This window comes from Mus caroli, chromosome 14 (genome assembly GCF_900094665.2).
Source record: "Mus caroli chromosome 14, CAROLI_EIJ_v1.1, whole genome shotgun sequence".
Classification (NCBI taxonomy): Eukaryota; Metazoa; Chordata; class Mammalia; order Rodentia; family Muridae; genus Mus; species Mus caroli.
Genome location: NC_034583.1, coordinates 22,711,611 through 22,732,248, shown reverse-complemented (window position 1 = coordinate 22,732,248; position 20,638 = coordinate 22,711,611). Strand labels below are relative to the sequence as shown.

At 41.7% G+C, this 20,638-nt stretch overlaps 1 protein-coding gene and 1 pseudogene across 1 annotated transcript in view; one reads left to right on the top strand and one right to left on the bottom strand.

Moving 5' to 3' along the window:
• The window catches only part of Cacna1d (calcium voltage-gated channel subunit alpha1 D), a 458,457-nt gene that overhangs the window by 72,853 nt on the left and 364,966 nt on the right, over positions 1-20,638 (top strand). The window lies entirely within an intron of this gene.
• Positions 15,588-16,574, bottom strand: LOC110309496 (annotated as a pseudogene).

The window sequence follows — 20,638 nt, the reverse complement described above, 5'->3', positions numbered from 1 at the left end:
GGAGTGTTCCTCTTTCTCCACATCCTCGCCAGCATCTGCTGTCACCTGAATTTTTGATCTTAGCCATTCTGACTGGTGTGAGGTGGAATCTCAGGGAAATGTTCATCTTCTAAGACACTTTATTTTTTAAATGATATTTTTGTTTATTCTTTGAAGACTCCCATATATTTATGCAATATATTCTGATTATACTCCTCCACTAGCACTTCCCCAACTCCCTTTAGTGCCCCCACCAGTCTCCCCAACTCCATGTCCTCCCTTTACTATGCTATTAATAATCCTGTGAGACTTAGCTAGTGCTGCCCATGTGTGCATGGGTGTGAGGCTATCCACTGGGAGTGTGGGCACCCTTCAGCAGCCACATCCCTACAGGACAGTGACTTTCCCTTTAGCATCTATCAACTGTGGGGCCCTTCCCCACACATGCTGGGAATTTTGACTCTCTTGGTCCTGTACAGGTTTTGTGTGAAGCTACTGTGGGCTAATGTGTACAAAGCCATGTGGAGAAGAGCATTTCACAGCTCTCCTTCCTATCCACTGCCCCTCTTCCCCAGGGTTCCCTAAGCCTTGGATGGAGGGAGGGAGACAGAGAGGATTCATTCACAGCTGAGCTCTCTCAGTTGCTTACAACCAGCACCTTGGTCACTTAGCAAAACAGCAGCAGTTTCTTTTCTACAGCTGGTGAGCTTTTGAGCCATGGGCTTCACAGTACTTGCTTTACTGGTAGTACCAGGCATGGCATCTCTTCTGTGGAGCAGGCCTCAGATCCAATCAGAAAGTGACTGGTTACCCTATCACTGCGGGCTCACTATCTCATCAGTGGGCACTGCTTGTCAGCAGGTTGGGATTATAGCATAGAGTCCGCACTGGGGAAGACCACAGAGGTCTTTTCTCCTTGAGCTTACATAGCATCTCTGGTACCGTGTCCGTCAACCAGCAGGGAGAGAGTTCCCCTGTCAGTTGAGGTTGTTAATTCAAAAAATTAATTAAGATCGGCTGGAGAGATGGCTCAGCAGTTAAGAACACTTGCTACCTTTGCAGAGGTTCAGGGTTTGGTTTCCAGCATCTACATGGTGGCATACAACCATCTGGAACCCCAAGTTTCAGGGATCCAGTCACCTCTTCAGCACACAGATGCTGAACATACACACATCCAGGAAAAACACTCATACACATACAAACAAATCTAATTAAAATAATCAGTGTGTGTGTGTGTGTATGTTTGTGTGAGTGTGTGTGCATGCACACACACAAGTATGCTCCCATTTGTGCAATGGCACAAATATGGAGGCTGGAAGACAACTTTTCACGAGTTCTCTTTCACCTTGTCTGGATGCAACATCTCTCCTGTTGTTTTTCACTGTGCTCTGTGCCCAGTACATTTCCTCATTCTAAACACCAAGCTTCCTTCTTGTGAAGTTTGATAAAGTTTCATGGTTTTTTTTTTCCCTCCAACCATAGCATTTACTAATCATTTTATTCTGTTCTTTGAGCTTGAATTTACATTAAACAAATCTTTGAAGATGGCTTAGGCAATAAAGTGCTTGCCCTTGAGCCTGAGGCCCTGAGTTCAGATCCCCAGCTCCCACATAAAAGGTCAGCCTTACGCATGTCTCTAATTCCAGTCCTGGAAGCCTGGGGTGGAGGCGGGCACACTGATGGAAGTTCAGCTAACTAGTGAGCTCCAGGTGCAGTGAGAGATGTGCCCTCAGAAGTTACCATGGACAAAAAAGGAAGGTGGAGAGCCATAAAGAAGAAAGACAACATTGACCTCTGGCTTCCCCACATGCTTTTGTATTTATGTATTACATACCTGCACCTGCACACGTGCACGTGAGCTCTCTCTCTCTCTCTCTCTCTCTCTCTCTCTCTCTCTCTCTCACACACACACACACACACACGTCCCAATTCTTTCACATATTATAATGGTGCATGTCTGTGATCTCAGGATACAGGAAGCTGAGGCCAAGTTAGAGGCTAGCCCGAGCTACAGAGAGCTCCTGTCTCAGTCTGTCATTGAATTCCCTAGCATTTAACAGCTGCAAGAGTTCTGTGAAAATTTTCTTCAGAGTCTGAATATAGTTTATGTTAACTCAGAGCAGTGAGTATGTATCTAGTAAACCAACAGTTTTTGTTAAATACTTACCTTGTGTCAATGCACAGCATTGATGAGCAGGATGAGAAAAAGTACAGCAGGATGAGATGAAGTCCCTGTCTGAACGGATCCTAAATTCCAGTTGGGAGGCAGGCAGTAAAGAGACAGGCAACTGGGGTTGCATGTCAGATATCCTGTATGTCAGATATCCCACATATCAGATATCCTGCATATCAGATATTTACATTGCGGCTCATAACAGTAGCAATATATATATATATATAAAGTAGTACTATATATATATAAAGTAGTACTTAACAAAAATACTGTTATGGTTGGGGGCCACCACAACATGAGGTAATGCACTGAAGGGTCACAGCGTTAGGAAGGTTGAGAACCACTGTAGTAGAGAAGGTTATGGGATGGGCATAGTCCTATGCCACCTGAACTTTCATAGGAGTTTAGAAAATCACTGTTGGGGGAATAAGCAGAGACAAATTAGATAGTAAACAACCTTAAGCAAATTACTCATGCATTTTGCAATGGACCTGTGATGTAGTTGTGGTTATTTAACTGAAATGTTTCAGTTTCCTTGACTCTAAGTCACTACTTTGCCCACTTTTGGAGTGTTGCTCCAGGTCACGGTGATTAGCAGCACTGGCACTTGAATATGACCATCGCGCATTGTGTTCCATGATACGTCAATACAGGACCACATAAAGGTCACATCACCCCCAGCCACACTCCAATATGCACATCTGCTTTCTTGCTTGATTCATTGCTCTACTAGCAGGGCAAAACCAAGACTGAGAATTTGTCTTCATTTTGAGTTAAAGGATAGCTTGTTCAGAGCACCAGCTTCAGTGTGTCGTGTGCTGTCTGGGAGCAGGGACAGACTTAGTGAATGTTGGAGGGAGGACTGGATCAATGACTTAAGTGCACCTTACCTTGCGGGGATTATGTTTCTAAAAGTTGATGAGCGAGGAGTGTTAGTGAACAGAATATGACTTCCTGGTTCCTTCCAGAGCCCCAGCCCTAGGCCTGTGCTACCTGCAGTGAGCTGCCTGCAGTCGTTCCTGGGTCTTCATTTATTTTCACACCCTTGTATTTGTGATGGAATCTAATGTATTTACTTAAAATTTGTTTTATATTTATTTATTTAGTGGCAGGTGTGTTTATGTATGTTTCTCTGTGTGTGTGTGTATGTGTGTGTGCACGTGCGCGAGCATTCCATGACATATGTGGAGGTCAGAGAACAGCTTGTGGGAATCAGTTCTCTCCTACCACGTGGGTTCTAGAGATCGAATCCGATCATTAGCTTGGTGGCAAGTGCCTTTACCCTCTCAGCTATCTCGATGGCTCTTTGATTGTTCTTCAAACATTGTTCTTATCCATTGAACAACCGTGTGAACCCTTGTGGCCTACGGATTGTGATGCCCACAAATTAAAAGATTCACAGTTAAATAAACAGAATCCTTCCGAACAGAACTTTGCTCATAGCTCAAGTAAACCGGTCACAATCAATTATGGGTTGACGATGAGTTATCAGCCACGGTCACATGCATTAAATGCTAGGTTGTTAGTTGTGAGTAACTTTTTGGAAGTTACCATCTTTTTGGAAGACGGCTGATGAGTGGGGCTTAGCTAGTAGAAGTTGGTCACTGGGGTGTGCCTTTAAAAGTTATCCCTGGGGGCAGGCGAGATGGCTCAGCGGGTGAGAGCACTGACTCCTCTTCTGAAGGTCCTGAGTTCCAATCCCAGCAACCACATGGTGTCTCACAACCACCCGTAATGAGATCTGATGCCCTCTTCTGGTGTGAGTAAAGACAGCTACAGTGTACTTACATATAATAATAAATAAATCTTTAAAAAAAAAGAAAGTTATCCCTGACTTCTTCTCTCCTTCTTGGCTGTGGTGATGTGAGTGACTTGTCTGACCTAAGCTCCTGTTACTGTGATGTCATGTCTCACCACAGGCTTCCAGCAAGGGAGTATTCCAGTCATGGCCTATACATCAAAGTCCTGACATTATGAGACAACCTGCACTAGTCAGTGTTCTGTTGCTGTGAAGAGACACCATGACCACAGCAACTCTTACAAAGGAAAGCATTTAATTGGAGCTCACTTACAGTTTCAGAGGTTTAGTTCATTCTTGTCATGGTGGGAGCATGGTGGCACACAGGAAGACAGTGTTGGAGAGTAGCCAAGAGTTCTACATCTAAATGTTCTGGCAGCAGGAAGAGAGTCACTGGTTCTGGCTTGAGCACTTGAAACCTCAAAGCCTACATCCAGTGACCTATCTTCCTCCAATAAGGCCACATTTTCTAATCTCTGTCACATAGCACCTGCTCCTTAATGACCTATGAGCCTGTGGGGAGCCATTCTTATCCAAATCACCACACAAACTTCCCTCCTTTTGTCAGTCTCTCAGGTAGTTGTCAGTGCAATAAGAAGCGAACTAACCTGCCATTATAACTGTGAACTTGGAACTGAAGGGGAACATTCAATATGCTGAGTAAAGGATTTGGTTAAGTGACCTCTCAAAGGTAATGTGACAGTGGCATGACTAGAGAGTCATAGGACAATCCCATAATACTTTTTACATACTCGAGCCTTTTTACAGCCTCTTGTTGAGGTTTCATCTATGCATGCTCTATGCATCTATGCATGACATCTACCCTGCTCCCAAACCCCTCCACAGCTACACCTCAGACACCATGGATTCTAACTCTGGCACTCTGTCCTCCAAGCTTAGTGGCCATTACCATTCTCACCAGAGCAGGTATGACTACTTGCGAGCAGCCTCAAGGTCAACCTTGTTGCCCTCCCCTCATAGAAAGTGAGGTGGGAATCCTTATTAGATCCTTACCTGAGAGTCCAGCCATGCCTGCTGGCACTGCCTGTGCAGGCATACGTAATTCTGCCCAAGCTACACATGGTCCTGTAGTCTCGGGAGGTGCTAGAGTGTATATAATGTAGAAGGTTAACTAAAAGGGAAACTCCACCCATGTTGCTATGGAGACATTTTCGTGCCTGCTTAGATGAGGCTTTCTGGTACTGCAAGTACTTTGGGGCTCCCCCACATGGCTGTAAGTCCCTTTACCGACGCTCTGTAGGTGTGCCTGGTAGGCTCATCAGTTCACTGAGCTTGACTTTGCCCTGGTCTGTTCTTGCTGCTTTATCTTGAGGGAACCAATGTTTGTTCTTGTCTCCTCAAGAATAGCTCACACAATGACAATTGTTTGCTATATCTGGAGAGTAATACCCTCAAGGAGGGACTCTGCTTGCCCCCCTGTGTCCCCACTGCCTGCTATGGAATGGTGTGGCCATTTGACATGGAAATGAAGGAGTTAGAAAGTAAATGCGTGGACGGAATGATACAATGGCTGGGAACAGTCTCAGGCAAGACACATAAAGGAAAGAAAGGGTCTACGGAAACTAGCATGGGGCTTAAATGAAGCAGCAGTCAGTTCATTGGGGCAAAGAATATCTAAGAGAATCTAATAACTGGATATTCAGAGTGAGAGGTAAGGAGTAATCTCAGATTGTGATTTTGAGGTTAAGAATGGTAGCAGTAGGCCCAGAGAAATGGGTCTGCAGTTAAGAGCATCCAGTTTCCAGCACCCACATGCAGGCAAATCACACACACACACACACACACACACACACACACACTAAAATAAGTAAATCTTAAAAAAAAAGGAATGGTAGTAATTGGGAAGTTGTAACAAAGTGGGGTGGTGGTGTCAGGTGACAGGAAGTTTGGTCATATTTATTTATCTTTTTGTTAAAGTACAAAACAAGTTTGGTTTTAACCACTTTTTAAAAAGATGCTAAAGGATGTAAGACTCATGTATTACTTTTCTATTGAAGGCAGAGTTTATTGGGCTTGCAGTTGAAGAGGGTGAGGCCCATGGCCAACATGATAGAGAGCATGGCAGACAGGCAGGCGTAGTAGCCCTGGAGCAGTAGCTGAGAGTTTACATCTAATCTACAAGCAGGAGGTTGAGAGAGAGCTAACTGGGAATGGCCTGGGCTTTTGAAACTTCAAAGCCTGTTCCTAGTGACATACGTTCTCCAACAAGGCCACGACTCCTCATCCTTTCCAAACAGTTCCACTAAATGGGGACTAAGTAGTCAAATATAAGTCTATGGGTTATTCTCATTCAAGGTCCCACATTATGGACGTTTTTGATTTACACTTATTTGTTTGTTTGTTTTGTCTGTGTGGTGGACGTCTATGCTGTGGCATCTATGTGGAGATCAGAAGACAGTTTGAGGGAGTTGGTTCTTTCCCTTCCACTCTGTGGGTCCTGGGCATTGAACTCAGGTTGTCAGTGCGTTACAGGCTGACTCATTTCACTGGCACTCTGCATGTTTAATGCTACCCACTGAATAAAGGCTTATGGTTTGCTTTTCTGATTCACAAAAATATATTAGATTTAAACTTATTCTGCTTTTAATGGCTGATCTGGCCTCCTCTTCATTCTCATGTGAACCCTTGGGTTGTTGGGAAGACCCTCATTTCTTAGTGTGGATTTATAGGCTACTTCAGAAAACTACCTGTTTTTTTTTTTGTTTTTGTTTGTTTTAAAAATTTTTAATCTAGGTAAGATTTTGTAGCCCAGGAGATTAATATTTTGAGCCTGAGTTAAGTATTGCAACCAGGCCTATCTTTATGAGTTTCCTCTTAAATGTCAGCTCATGGGCAACTCTTCTGGGATGTCTCCTTCCTCCTGTGCGCCCTGAGCCAGATGTGCTGCTGAGACTCTGTGTAGGCAGGAAGCACAGGGAGGCCACCACGGTGGGTCAGGTAGCGGATGACTATTTTCTTATGTAGGACTATTCACGAGTTTGACATTAATCAAAAGAGTGAAGCTAAGGAAGTTGATCTTGGGGTTTGTCACCTTGTCTCTTCTCTTCTTCAACCTTTCCCACTTGGATATCTTGGCAGGGTCTGCTCCAGGAAGCTACTTCCCTTGACGTCTGGCCCTTTGAAAGGAATAAGGCAGTTCACAAACTTAGGTGTTAATCCTGGACTATAGTTTATTGTTCTTTCATTTTCTCTCCTCTTTTTTTTTTTTCTGGTGTCTTGTTTTCTGTTTTTCAGACAGGGACATGCTATGTAGGCCACCATGGTCTAGAGTTCACTGCGTGTCCCAGGATGAACTGGAACTCGTCAGCCTCTCCTACATGTCTGAGTGAATGTACCACAATACCTACCAGGATTTTACTTTAATAGAAATAAATTTCTGTGTCATTCAGAACATTCTAGAAGATCATTTGGTTGAGTGGTGTAGTCTCTGGATGTAGAGAGTGGCTTTCAGTATTTGAAAAAAATTTTTTTCTACTGCCCTAAAATGAAATTGAATGATAATGTAAGTCACTTACACATATGATTAGGAATCGATGTATTATATCAACTATGATATAAAAAGAAATGAAAGGACCTTACATCAAACAACATGTATTTTAGACCCACCCGCACCTGAAGACATAAAGCATAAAGATGCTTGCAGCTATTTATACAATCCCCATAAATGTGACAGCTCCAAATGCAACAACTCTTGAGTATGCAGCATAGGGCTTCATTTATCATTTCTATTGGCCATCAAATGCAGGCTCTAGCATTGCTGTCGGTGGTGTGATTTTTCTGAAATGGTGAGTAATTGGTAAAGTTCCAACCAAAATAAAGTATGATCTTCCTTTCTTAGTTGTGTTCTTAAAAAAAAAAAAACCCAGTCTATATTTAAACTGTACAAAAACCATGTGTTTATATGTAAGAAGATTTGTTCTAGATTTGGGTCTGAGGGAATAAGTTTTTCAGCCATGCGATTGATAGGCTGCGCATTGGTCAATCAAAGGGCAGGTGAGGTGGTTCTGGGTGTGTGAGCCTTTCTCCTCTAAGAGAGAGCAATGAGTCCCTCGCACCACCCACGGGGCCTCAGGCTCTCCACAAATTCCTGGGAGAACAGAAACAGCCCCTACAATTTCTAAAATGCACGTTAGACAGGGAGAGTGGTTCTGCTTTCTTTGAAAATTACAGAAGCAGACATTCCAAGCCTCTATAAAATCTGCCATGGTCCGATTAAATTATTGTGGGGCCAAAACCTTTCTCATTTTGGGGGCCCTTCCCTTAATAAAGAATCAGAATTGAAAGCACAAACTAAAGCACACATGGAAATTTATTTACAATGGGAAAAGCAACGACAACAGAAACCTAACTGTTTATAAGCTGGTGAACGCCACAGTATCACCAACAGCAGGATTTTAACACTGAGCCAGAGACCTGACGACCCCCATAGTAGGTTTACAGTACATCCTGATTATCTTCTTAGACATCAAGAACACCATGTTATGCAGAGGTTAGAAAAGAAGCCTTAACATGATTGATCAGTTTCTTCCTATTAGCAATAATTTAGATTTATTAATAACAAATTATAAACTATAATTATAATCATGGCTAATCACCAATTAGCCTGTAGATATTTATAATTACTATCAAATTTGGAGTAATTTCTAGTATCTTAAAATTTTAAGTGATAAAATTCTTTCATATTTAAACACTTTTTTATATTAGTTAATTAGTTAATTTTTGTGTGTGAGCGTGTGAGTATGTGGGAGGTGTTGAAATTTTTAAGAGGTGGAATCTATTGGGAGGCTTTTAGTCCCCTAGAGATGTGCCATAGGATGGGGTTTGGGGATCCTGGCCTCCTGATTGCCTTTCCCTTGTGCTTTCTGGCCACAAGGTGAGGGTTTTGCTTTGTCTCATACACCTATGATTTTGTCCCTTATTATGGCCTAACGTGAACAGGGCTGGAGCCCTCAAAATTCTGAGCCAAAAGTTAATGTTTTCTCTTTGAGTTGGATATGTTAGATTTGTGTGTGTGTGTGACAGAAAGCTGATTTGCAGAACCCTTAATTACATTTTTAAATGTCTGACAACTGGGACAATAGTCTGTATGTAGACTTGCGGTTTCTAAGTAGGCCCACTTTCCGACCTCACTCCTCTGCTGCTCCCCTGCATCGGGTGCTGGATACTGTCCAGCAGGTTCTTATCAGGGCATGGTGTTAATCCCATGTCTCTGCATCAGAGACACTAGACAAGCCAGCAGAGAGGTATTGAGCCTATTCCTGGAAGCTCTTCTTCGGTCAGGGCTGAGAGCAGAAGCAGAGATGACCACAAGCCTTATAAGTACCTCCCATGACAGCAAAAGGAAATGTAACCTGCATTCCAGATTTTCAGAGTAGCTGCTCTTCTAATGCTCCTCAGCTTTGGCAGATGCGCGGTGGAAGAGAAGTCAGACTGGGAAGAGAAAGTTATTTCCCCATTGTAGGGGAAAAATATTTCATTTCTGTAAATGCTCTGTAAAATGTGTGCATACTTTGAAGTTATGTGCTATATATGTGCATATTTAAATATGTAAATATATGTGTCTATAAATAAAAGCCCAGTTTTTAAGAGTTTCTTCTGGGGCTTTGCTCAGAGCCTATGTGTAGTGGTTTGAATGAGAATGGCCACATAGGCTTATATGTTTGAATACTTGGTTTCCAGCTGGTGGAACTACTTTGGGAGGGTTAGGAGGTGTGGCCTGATGGGAGGAACCGTGTCACTGGAGGGGGCTTTGTGTGCTCTCTGCTACCTGTTTGAGGTTTAGGATGTGGGCTTTAGCTGCTTCTATTGACATGTTTTTGTGTCACAGACTTACTTTCTGAAAGTGTAAGCCCAGTAAATTGATAAATTGCTTGTCATGGTGTTTGATCAGAGCAAGAACAAAGTAACTGAGACACCAGGCAAACTCATGCATCGTTAGTTCTACGACAACGTGATTCTAACACCTTCTGAGTCTATGAATTTATCTCTCATTTTGAGGAGTTATGGTAGCATTATGTAATGTTTAGTGCTCTGTTTATGACAAGATAGTTTTCTCTTCTAATTTCACGGCTTGTTATGTTTTTCCCCTGTGATATCACCAAATTACTTTTTTAACATTTTTTAAGAGCAAGTTTTACTACTGGCAAAATCACTTACTCTACGTTTTAAGATGGAAATAATGCTAAGAACAAAGCCATCAGCCCCACTGCTTTTTCCTATCAAAGAAGCAACCACCTCCAATTCTGAGGACATCCATCGTTCTAGGTATTCATTACACAAAAACATTTATGTAATACTATTTTTTGGGTCTCTAGGGCCACATGCTATGCTCTGAGGAGCCCCTGCAATCATCCTGAGAAGCCCTTTTGTCTCTCCCTGTGTAGTTTCTTCTAGAACAGTAGTTCCCAACCTGCTGCAACCCTTTAATACAGTTCCTCACGTTCTGGTTGCTCCCCAGCCATAGCACGGTTTGGTTGCTATGTCATAACTGTCTTTTTGCTAGTGCTATGAATTGTGATGTAAATACCCACTCTACAGCTATTTGATAATGAGACTCCCAAAGAGGTCATGAATTACAGGCTGAGAAACACTGTTAGTTTATACTGATTCTTCTGTTCTCTTGTTAATACTTCTAGTTTGGTGAAAATTAATTCTTCAGTAGTTTTCTGTAAAATTTTATATTAGAGATAAAATTTTAGATTCTGCAATTTTATTATTTCTAGACACTACAATTTAAAAAATAACTTTTAATTTTATTTATCTGGGGTATAATACACACACATACAAAGAAAAATGTCACAGTGAAACCCAGCAACCTATATGCCAACTAAAAAATTTAAGTAAAACTTTTCAGAATTCTTTCAATCTTGTATACTAAGATAGTATTTTTAGTGTGCAATGGAGGCATTTTTAATATATCTGACATTGTAAAGGGACTTCCAAGCCACTAAAGCTACACCATAATCATAGCCCCTGGTCTGTAGCTGTATCACTTCTGATCCAACCAACAGTCACTGAGGCCATTGTTAAATACTGCAGGAATGATGGTGAGGAGCCTCCAGCCCCCCCACATGAACCACTTCATCTGGGCTCGTCTTTAATGTAGAGTCAGATGGGTTGGTGGGCACACTGTGCAGCAAGAAGCACCTCCTGAGCTGCACATGATCTCTGTTGGAGCAGGCTTGACTGCTCTGCTCAGGGCTCGCTGAGGACTCAGCTAGGAAGGACAGAGGAGCTCTCCCACTGACCCGCCGTCAAGACTCCAGTGCACATGGCCACATTGTTCTCTCCTGCCTGCTGGAGGTCACCAGACACAGAGCTTCCTTTTGTAATTATTGTCTTATGAAGTTATTAGGCTGGAAACCAACATCGGTTCCTTCTTTCGTGGGAAGCTACCGGGCCAGTTTTCTGAAATACTATTCCCATTGTAACTTAATGATGTTTATCACAGTTCTCCACTGGATGCTCTCAGAAGGTTTAAGTCTGCCATGGTGGGGAAGGTGGAGTAGAACATCTTGGCCCATAGCAATGGGGTCACGTAGTGTAGGACATTCACATTCCAGCAGGCCAGAAAGCTGTGTCAAGTTCCACATATCTTTAATCCAGAAGAGTCTGTGTTGTTCTTGGATTGCTACTTTAAAACTTTATATAGTTACTACTGAAAGAGTAAAATATCTTTTATTATTTCTTTGAGATCCTTTAAGACAGACTATTTATTTATTTATTTATTTATTTATTTATTTTTGTTTTGTTTTTTGAGACAGGTTTCTCTGTGTAGCCCTGGCTATCCTGGAATTCACTCTGTAGACCAGGCTGGCCTCGAACTCAGAAATCTGCCTGCCTCTGCCTCCCAAGTGCTGGGATTAAAGGTGTATGCCACCACTGCCTGCTAAGACTATTTTTTTGGTATGCATACCAAATAATGAGTCTCCCTATGACGTGTTCATCCACCGACATGTGCCTGCCTCCACTGTACTTTGCTTAGTCACCTTCATAACCTTCCTTTGCCCTCTCCCTGCTCTCACTGGTCCCCAAATACTTGCCTTTCTACTTTCATGTCACATATGGTTTTATACATACATGTATATGTGAAAACTTTCTGGCATCCCCTCCCATACTTTCTGGCTTTACTTTCTCCCTATACTATATAATTTATTGTTTGTTGTATTTATTGTTTGTTTTCTTTCACTAGGATGGAAGCTCTGTGAAGAGAGAGATTCCTGTTTTGGTTGTTTTTCAGTCCCATGTACCCATAACAGCTTCCTTCCAAAAGTATGAATTGAATGAATTAGTGTGTGTGTGTGTGTGTGTGTGTGTGTGTGTGTTTGCAAGACTTGTTTGCTGTCAGCAATCCCCGTGTGTTGGCATCTGTGGGTGTTGCTCATTTACCATTCACCATCTTCAGGAAGGACTTCTCTAGTCTCTGCCCAATGTTTCAGGAGCCTGGCTCCTATCACACTGTGGTGGAAGGGACTAAGGTTATTTTAGTCAATGTGCAGATTTTCATTTATCTCCGCTTAGCTCTGTTTTTTTACACTACTCTCTATGCCTCAAGCCACTCTCATCTAGATTCAAACAATTCTGGTTCTGTTTCAGCAGAAATGGTCCATCTGTTCTGCTGGGAAGGGGAACCAGTTTGATCTGGCAAGCATCTTGGGGTTCAGCTGCTGTCTCTGATCTATCCCTCTCTTCTCTCTCATACTTACATTTCCTGATTCTTCTGGCGTTCTTGGGGACAGTTTTGCTTTCATTCCACAGGAGTCTTCCCTTGTGTGTCTTAGGTTTGACCTTTCACTCTTCTGCTAAGTCATTTATCTTTTCTCTGTCTACTTACTGACTTTATGTGAAGTTTCTGTTTCTTTTCTTCCTTGTTTTGGAGGAACTTTTGAGAGGGAAATAACCATCTGGATCCTGAAATTTTCCCTCAAAAGCCATTTTCACCCAGATGTTTCACATCTCCCTTAGCAGCTGATCTAAAACCATTGGTGACCAAATGGAAAACCTTATCAGAGGAAGCGGGCTTTAGGAGAAGGATCCCAGAGCACTGAGTGTTAATGGAACCAGAGGAGGAGCTGAGAAGGGCCCCCTGAGGCCAATGCTTCACTGCACTCAGACCTTTTTTGGCTCTGTAGTTGCCATTTATGACTTTGTCTTTAAAGGCTAACCAAAAACTTGGCAAAAATAAAGATGCAATCATTGTTAAAATGAGAGAAACCAGGAGTAGAGAGGTAGATGGCTTAGAGATTAGCACGCTTGCTGGTCTTTCAGAGTGTGTGAATTTGATTCCCAGCTCCCATCTTGGGAGGGTCACAACCAGTTCCAGAGGATTTGATGAACCCTTTTGACTTTCTCTGGCACTGTTACATGCATATATATTTGTGCACATGCACAGACTTATACAAATAAAAGTAAAAGTTAAACATTTAAAATAACATAAAGAAACCTTATCAAAAGAAACTATGCATCTATTGGAATATCGTGCAGATATTAAAATCTATTTTGGAGATACTTTTGAAAAGTGAAAGATAAGACAGTGCTTTTCCCAAATACCTTTTAATAAAAATATCAATATGAACATATATTTTAATGTCCAAAATGCAAACAAACTTAGATACAACAAAAAATAATTATTAGATATAGGACTTATGTGAAAGACAAAACTTTAGCCACTATAGCTTTGCTATGTAGATAAGCCCACCTACAAAAGTACCTCTGAGAAATGTAATGATAACCTCACTCCATGTATGGACAGTTGAAGTTTCTAAACCAGTTTTAGACTAGCAAATCCAAGCTTTAAGCCAGAGTATGGACTCTTGTTCCTATCAACGGAATCCATTTAGTGAGGTAAAGTATCTTTTATATCTCACTAAAAAATTATTCGTGAGAAAGGTCTGTTTTCTTTACAAGCAGTATTTTAATAGTTTTAAAAAAATATTCATTTGATATCATGTACTTATTTGGAAAATACAAGAGAATGAAGTGTGTGAAACTCGTGAAAAGTTTCAAAGGTTGGAAACATTTCAACAGATTGTGTGACCATGATTTAGGAGTGTTTGACGACAATAAAAATGTTTACGATGCATTGATAAAAAAACATGAACACACGGTTTTATCATAAGGAAGCCTTCTAAAAGCTCAGCTATGTTAGGGATTAATTTAAGCCATTTGAAACAATTCTTAAAGTCCACTTAAAGTGAAGTGTTCTGTCTATCAGAAAGTACTGTTTTGTGGTTTATAAATGACCTGTCTCTCCCCTAGGTACCTACTTCTATGGGTAGAACTTGAGCAGTCACTGCTTTTCAGAGAAACCAATTACCCTTCCCGACTGTCTGGTAAGGCTGCAAGCCTTCTTTTTTTCCCCCAGCTTTCCAAAATAATCTTTGTACGTCCTTTTAAAAAAGACAACCTTTTCTGGTACTTTGCCAAACTCTTTTATTTTTATTTTATTTTATTTTATTTTTAAAAGAACTATTCTTGACCAAATTTGGGAAAGCGTATGGTGCTTACTCCACATAAAACCAGTGTGTGTGTCTCATAGGAGAGTGCTCGGGATGTGGGGCACTTCCAGAACACAGGGGTGGCCTTGAGCTCAGTGCTGGGTGCTAATGTGAAGCCAGGTTCAGGGAAAATTACCTGCTTGGTGAAGGTTCAGGGCTTGGTACTTCCCTCCTTAAAGTGGGTGTTGGGAAGTCATCTCAGGCTGCTTGCTTAGCTTGTAGTCATCCGTATCCAGGTGCTTTGTAAGTACTAGACCCTTGGGCAAAGCAAAGGTGGAATGGCAAGCAGAAGTTAAAGTGGGCGCTCTCCCTTTCTCCTAACTCTTTTCTACTCTATCACAGCAAACTCCATTGGAAATGGGGAGGCTGCGTATTTGCTGTTCTAACTCCAGAGGCTGCTCAGACACTCATGTACGAACAGCTTACGCATGTCTGTGCTTCATCTGTCCGATACGTTTTTGTTTCATTCTGGGGACTGAACTCTGGGGACTTGTAGGTGTTAAGACTTGCTCTACTGCTGAGCTGTGCCCCTAGCCCTCTCATACATATTTTCTGAGCACCTGATTATGTAATGAGCAGCTTTAGACATGTGACCTAAAGAACTTATGGTTAGACAAGCAGTTGAAGGTACATACAGTGTAGGGTAAGCGAGGGATAAAGTTGACCACCATCACTGCACCTAGCATCTGGTCTGGGCACTTCACAGCTTGAGTTGTTTTCATTTTCATGAGCTTAGATTTTATAGTCAACATTAATAGTTTTTTACATTCTCCAAGAAGCTATGGCTATCAAGCCAAAGTTCAGCCAACAGACCTCCTTATCTGAGAAATGTGGCAATTTACTGCTGAAAATTTGGAGTAGATCTTGGGTTTATGCAGGACTGCAGGATTAGTGCATGCAATAAAAATATTAGATATGGACACATTAGGAATAAGGTTAATTAAAAATAAGCCCCAACTGTCAGTTTTTTAAGATATATTTAAAAATTCAAGGCCAGCCTGCTTGTTTTCTTTCTTTCTTTCTTTCTTTCTTTCTTTCTTTCTTTCTTTCTTTCTTTCTTTCTTTCTTTCTTTCTTTCTTTCTTTCTTACATATATGAAGCTGTTTAATTAGGTTAACATTTAGAAGACCAGTTTGTGAGGATGCATCCGGTTTGTCAGGGAGAACTGAGATCGCAGGTAGCCCTGGAGCTGAAGAACAGCTTTAATCTTTGCTGCGAGTCCACAGCTTTCTGATCAGCCTTTCTCTGCTCTGTAATCTCGTATTTCTCCTTCTGTGTGGAAGATCTCGCCCTCCTGACGCCTGGGCTTGTGTAGCTGCTGCTTCTTGAAGTAAGCGTCAGTCAGGTGTTTGGGGATTTTTAACCTCACTGATAGCAACTTTTGTAGAGGTAGCGATGACAAACTTCTGGTGTGTTCTGCGCAGAGGAACTCTGTTGATGGTAAGAGGTCCAGTCACAATTAGCAAACCACTGCCCAACTGTTTCAGGAAAACCACTCTCTTGCCCCAGTGACACCCAGTGGTCAGGACAGACTCGGAAGTGATGCTGGAGGAATGCAGCCTTCTCAATGCTGGCTGAAGGGCTTTGTGCCATGGCTCAGGAGCTTCCGAGGCACATCTTTGGTAGGATAATACCTAGGCATTTTTTGAAGCTTCACCACCCGGGTGCCACTGTTCTTGTCCCCACCAACTGTTTTTGTGACAGTAGCAAGGACCTTCTCCTTTTTCTTCTTCTTCTTCTTCTTCTTCTTNTTCTTCTTCTTCTTCTTCTTCTTCTTCTTCTTCTTCTTCTTCTTCTTCTTCTTCTTCTTCTTCTTCTTCTTCTTCTTCTTCTTCTTCCTCACCTTGGTCTTGGCAGCTGAGTATTTCCTTTTATACAAGGCCTTTCTGGAGTACATAGCAGATCGGGAGTACCTGACAATTCCTCTAACCAGGACAGGGTTGCGGCTGCAACAGGGCTTCCCCTTCTCAGGCTTTTTAACCTTAGGACGACCCTTTTTGGCTGCACCAGTGGCCCAGGGACCAGAGGCAGTAGCATCACCGCCAGCCTTCTTGGCCGCAGGTTTCTTCTCCTTTTTATCAGGCTTCTTCACCTTTTCACCTGCCATCTTGCAAGACAGGAAAGAGAACTAAGACAGAGGCTTCTGGTTTGTAAGTAATGACGAGAGGTCTGTTTTTTTTTTCCTTTTAATTTTTTAAATTAACATTGGTGTTCTACGTATGTCTATGTAAGGATGTCAGATTCCCTGAACTGGAATTACAGACAGTTGTGAACTGTCATCTTGGTGCTGGGAACTGTACTTGGGTCTTGTGGAAGAGCAACCAGTGCTCTTAACTGCTGAGCCATCTCTCCAGCCTACCATTCAAACTGTTTTTATTCAGATAACTTTTACTGGCCTAAGTCAAGTATCTGAATCAGTCACTTTAGAGAAGTTTTGTTCCCAGCTTTTAATTCTCTGCCTTGCTTTTGGTGGGCTTAACATCTCATTAATAATCTTTAACTTTTTGACATTTATTTAGTGTGTGTATGTGCACGCCAAGGCAGGTATGGACACACACACACACACACACACCACACACACAAAATAAATTTAATATCTTTGGATTGGATTGTGTTTGAAGGTTTGATTGTAAAAGTTACTGCTGTTGTTGCTGAATTGACTTACATTCATTCGGTGAATTTTGGCTTGGAATTCGGACAGAATTCCCTAATAAATCGTTCTAGAACTCCACTGTAATGAGATATGGAGGTGGATTCAGCATTAACTTAACCTTGGCGCCTAACACCGGGACTTAATCAACAAAGGGCTCTTAACCCAGTACTAAGTTCACAGAGAATTACTACAATATGATTCTTCAACCAACCGATTCTTCAATCAATCTTTAGGAAGGAATGATGTTATATGTGTAAATAAATGTGTGTGTAAGAATTCCCATATGTATCATGTAAAGCAATAATGTATTCATATTTTCATTTTATTTAAGAAATCCTCATATACTATATTTTGATCACATTCTTTTCCTTCTCCAACTCAAGCATTGACTATTTTTTAGTAGAGCTGGAGGTTGGGAGTGGACTCTGCTGGGAGGATGAAGGATGCTCAGATTCATTTAGTCTCCTCCTGACAATTCTTCTGCCTGCTGGCATACTTCCTCCCCCCCCCCCCAGCTTTCTGATCTTACAGTGCCTGCCTGCACACAGTCCCACATCACCCACTCCAGTCAGCTTCGCTCAGGGGTCTCTAGCTGCTTCTGCCATGGGCTAAGGCATCTTTGCTTTCTCCTCTAACAGTGCTCATTCACCTGAAAAGCTTTTCATGACCTTGAGTATTTAGGTCTATAACATAGGAATAGAAGCCACTCACTCACTGATAATTAACCCATAGAGAAATTATTTTGAAAATGATTATTTGGTATATATGCCATTTAAAAATGATTGATTTAAGTGTTTTAAAAAAGATTTATTTATTTTATGTGTATGAGTGCTTCGCCTGTATATAAATGCGCCACATGAGGATAATGCCAAGTGAGGTCAAAGGAGGGAGTCAGATCCGCTGGAGCTCAGGAACAGACAGCTGGGAGGCTTCAAGTTGCCACTGGGCCCCTGCAAGAGCAGCAAGTGTTTTTAATCCCTGAGCCATCTCTCTAGCCCCTTATTCATATTATTTTACCACTTTATTGAAGATGGAAACAAATTTGCATACTAATGAGATAGATGTTTGTGCTTCTTTTTTGTTTTTTTTACATAAGGAATTAAATTTTGGCTGAACATTTGGTCCTACAGGACACGGAGCCTCTTCAGTGTTTTACAGTGTTAAGAGTTTGATTTTATAGTAATCAATGCTGAGTCAATCCCTTTGCATTAATGTATAGCATAAAATGGCAGAAGTATGTTTGGGGCCATTTCAGACAGTTGTGGAAATTCTGTCCCAATTCCAAGCCAAAATTCACTGAAGGATTTTTTTTTTTTAAACCAAAATGAAAGTCAAGTCAGCAACCTTTAAAATCAAACCTTCGAACATAGTCCAGTCCAAAGGGATATATGCTGAGGAATGGAGGTAGGAAAATGTTCAAAGTCTTCATTTTCCATAATTAAATCATCATGGTTTTAGAGCATAAAACTATATCTGTACAGTAAAACCACTGCAATTCATAATATAATGTCGTCTTGACTCAGCCCAGATGTCTCGGGCAGCATTCATCAGAGTTCACTGGTGCTGTGTGCTGTGCCAGTGTGCACGGTGTGCATGCCATTTGAACAGAACCAAGGCTACAGTGAAACCCCATGATGCAACTTGGTGAACAGGCGTGCACTGCCCAGAACACCTCGGTTTCATCACATGCTTGAGTTCCAAGTAAGTTTTGGTTCTTGAACATCCTGAAACTGTTTACTATTGTCAACTCTCATGCCATCTACATTCAATTGTGTGACCCCATATGGGAAGGTGACCTGCAGTTTAAAAAGTGCCGAATGAGGCTAGCAAAGCTGACATGACTTCTGCGCTCTTGGATCTTAGAGAAAAAAAGTGTTCATTGAGGAGTCCTGATTCATTTGAATATAACATGTAACAGTTTTCTAGTGCCTGCTTTCCACCTCGCTTATCCAACGTCCACTCTTAGTGAATGCTTGCTTCAGTGTTGGGCTGACAAACATCGCATGTCTGACTTTTTATGTGGATTCTGATGATTGAACTTATTTCCTCATAAGCCATGTCCCCGGCACATATACTCTTCCTGCTTGCTTGTTTCCTTCATTGCATTATTGTAACTAGATTCAAAGTATTTTTTTAATTATCAGTATTTGGGGGTTTGTGTACAAAGCAAGCTATTTTATTGTGGTGTCTGCCTACACGGATGTCTTTATACTTGGTTCTCACTGTTCCTTTCCTTCGCTACTCTCTCTGTGTCCCTCATGCTCAACTGGTCTTTCCTTTTCCCCAGATCGTCTCCATTTCTGCCATCTTATGACCTATATTCCATTACCCTACTTCCTAGTCATGAAGTTCTCCCTTAAGATCTATTAGTCCTTTCTCAATATCTGCTTTCAAGTTTTGTGACCTTCAAACATATGTACGTAACACACACGCATATGTACGTATATAGGTATGCACATACATACATGCGTTCATACACATTTGATTTTAAACCAGGATCCCATATTTAAGAGAGGACGCATGCTATTTGTCTTCCAGAGTCTGGCTTATTTAACTTAACTCAATGCTTTCTGGTTGCATCTGTTTTCCTGCTAATTTCATGATTTCATTTTTTTTAAGCTAACAAAAATGCCTTTATTACAAATTTCTGCAAATTATAAAGTACAAAAGATCTATCCTAATTACCTTCTACACCAAACCACTCCAAATTCTATTTACATTACTTCTCAGCCCTGGGCCTCACAGCTTGAGGCTTCTAAACTTCACAGAATACTTTGACTCATTCTTTGGGTAAATTTAAGTCATTTACATGAATCCAATTGTCGAACATCCTCTATACAATGTAAACGTTAACAAGTTAGAAGATTCCCCAGTACCAGGAAAAGTTTAATCTTAAACAAAAAACAGCTTTCACATCTGCTGTGTGGCATCATCGACAGCAACGGCAGCGTACAATGTAAACGGTCCTAATTCTTCCCGATTTTAGCATTCTCAGAGGGATCCCATCTTTGATAATGGCAGAAAGTGCAGAGACATCTGAATGGCTCACTGTCCCCTTCAAACTCATTTCCTTCAAGTCTTTTTTGTCTCTGCTCAATCCGAACAAATCTTCTCATCCTTGCTATAGAGTCTTTCAGCACCGACAACAAAGTGCGGACCCTTCTCTTGGGAAAGGCGCTTTGAACCTCCCTCCGGATTTTTTCACTCTTGTTCTCCACAGGTATGGCCGCAATCCGGTTACGTAGACTGCGACGACGTGCTGACCGCTTGGCACTGGGGTTCAGGGTTAGCTTTTTCATGACCTTTACTAGTGTTTCTGGTTGTAGGACGCCTGTATCATCAGATGAGTCCTCTTCACCTTTCTTCTGAGGAGTTTTGGGGTCCTCAACTGGGTCGACTTTCTCTGATGGTTCCTCCTTGGCGATACGATGGGCAGAAGCCTCAAAAGTTAACTTGGAACAAGATGGCTTAGTCTTTGAAAAGACCTAAGCCCAAGCCCCAGCTAGCAGAGCCGAAGT